Here is a 2,500-nt window from a genome sequence, read left to right as displayed (position 1 = left end):
TGACCCGTGTCACACTGGGCACACAGTGTCACCCTGACCCGTGTGTGTGTGTGTGTGTGTCAGTGTGTGTGTGTGTGTGTGGGACTGGGCACAGCCTGTGTGTGTGTGTGTCAGTGTGCAGTGTGTGTGTGTGTGTGTGGGCACAGCTGTGTGTGTGTGTGTGTGTGTGTGTGTGTGTGTGTGGGCAGTGTGTGCACAGTGTGTGTGTGTCAGCCTGTGTGTGTGTGTCAGTGTGCAGTGTGTGTGTGTGGTGACTGGGCACAGCCCCGTGTGCAGTGTGTGAACACCCTGACCACACCTGGTCGTTTACACACTTGTACCCGTGTGTCGGACACACACACAGTCACACGTCACAACACACACACCCTGACCCGTGTCGGCACAGCACACAGTTCAGTGTGCAGTGTGTGGTGTGTGGGACAACACAGCCCCTGTGACCCGTGTCGTGACCAACACCCACCCTGACAGGGCACACACAGTGTGGTGTGTGTGTGTGGGACTGGGCACAGCCTGTGTGTGTGTCAGTGTGCAGTGTGTGTGTGGGACTGGGCACAGTGTGTGTGTGTGTGTGTGTGCAGTGTGTGTGTGTGGGACTGGGCACAGCCTGTGTGTGTGTCAGTGTGCAGTGTGTGTGTGGGACTGGGCACTGTGTGTGTGTGTCAGTGTGCAGTGTGTGTGTGGGTGTGAGTGGGACAGCCTGTGTCCCGTCACACACACACACACTGCTGGGTGTGTCGGCACACACACACCCACGGTGTGCAGTGTGTTGTGTGTGTGTGAGTGTGTGTGTGGTGTGTGTGTGTGTGTGTGTGACTGTGTGTGTGTGTGTGTCAGTGTGCAGTGTGTGTGTGTGGACTGGGCACAGCCTGTGTGTGTGTCAGTGTGCAGTGTGTGTGTGTGGGACTGGGCACAGCCTGTGTGTGTGTCAGTGTGTGTGTGTGGCGTGTGACACTCACACACACACACATGACCCGTGTCGTTTGTGACGTGTGTGTGTCAGTGTGTGTGTGTGGGTGGGCACAGTGTGTGTGTGTCAGTGTGCAGTGTGTGTGTGTGGCGAGCTAGTGGTGCCCGTGTCGGACACAGCCTGTGTGTGTCACACGTGTGTGTGTGTGTGACTGGGGCCTGCCTGTGTCTGTGTGTGTGTGTCAGTGTGTGTGTGTGTGTGTGTGGGCACAGTGTGTGTGTGTGTGTGTGTGTGTGTGTGTCAGTGTGTGTGTGTGTGTGTGTGTGAGTGTGTGTGTGCCTGTGTGTGTGTGTGTGTGTGCAGTGTGTGTGTGTGTGGTGGGACAGGGCAAAGCCCTGTTAGTGTGTCACTCAGTGTGTGGTGATGGGCACACACACTGTACCCGTGTGTGTCACACACACACAGTCACACGTCACACACACACACACCCTGTACCGTGTGACACAGTGTGTAGTGTCACACGTCACACACACAGCCTGTGGGTGTGTGTGTGTGTGGTGTGTGGACGTGTCGGTGTGTGTGTGTGTGTGTGTGCAATCACCCTGTGTGTGACACACACACACAGGTCACACAGTCACACACACACAGTGGGACCCGCACACTGGTGTGTGTGTTGTGTGTGACTGGGCACACTTGTTTGATGTGTCACACCCTGAACCCGTGTCGGACACACACACTGTGTGTGTTGTCATGTGTTGTGGCCTCTGTCACTGGACACGCCTGTGTGTGCCCTGTCAGTGTGCAGTGTGTCGGTGTGGGACTGGGGCACAGCCTGTCACACGGTGTGTGTGTGTGTGTGTGGGACTGGGCACAGCCTGTGTGTGTGTCAGTGTGCAGTGTGTGTGTGTGTGTGGGCACAGCAGTGTGTGTGTGTCAGTGTGCAGTGTGTGTGTGTGGGACTGGGCACAGCCTGTGTGTGTGTCAGTGTGCAGTGTGTGTGTGTGGGACTGGGCACAGCCTGTGTGTGTGTGTGTCAGTGTGCAGTGTGTGTGTGTGTGGGATGTGGGCCTGGACCCGTGTCGACACACACAACCCTGTTGTCACACACACACACCCTCGACCCGTGTCGGACACACACAACACCACACCCTCACCCGTGTCGTACACACACACAGTCACCGAACGTCACACCACACTGGCCCAGCCTGTGTGTGTGTGTGTGTGTGTGTGGGACTGGGCACAGCCTGTGTGTGTGTCAGTGTGCAGTGTGTGTGTGTGGGACTGGGCACAGCCTGTGTGTGTGTGTCAGTGTGCAGTGTGTGTGTGTGGGAGTGGGCACAGCCTGTGTGTGTGTCAGTGTGCAGTGTGTGTGTGTGTATGGTGCACAGTGTGTGTGTGTGTGTGTGTGTGTCAGTGTGTGTGTGTGACTGGGCACAGCCTGTGTGTGTGTCAGTGTGCAGTGTGTGTGTGTGGGACTGGGCACAGCCTGTGTGTGTGTGTGTGTGCAGTGTGTGTGTGTGAGTGGGCACAGCCTGTGTGTGTGTGCACAGCACGTGTCGTGACACACACACACACACACACAAACCACACCCG

This window comes from Polyodon spathula, chromosome 16 (assembly GCF_017654505.1).
Source record: "Polyodon spathula isolate WHYD16114869_AA chromosome 16, ASM1765450v1, whole genome shotgun sequence".
NCBI lineage: Eukaryota > Metazoa > Chordata > Actinopteri > Acipenseriformes > Polyodontidae > Polyodon > Polyodon spathula.
The sequence above is the reverse complement of the archived record's forward strand: the minus strand, read 5'-3'. Positions refer to the sequence as shown.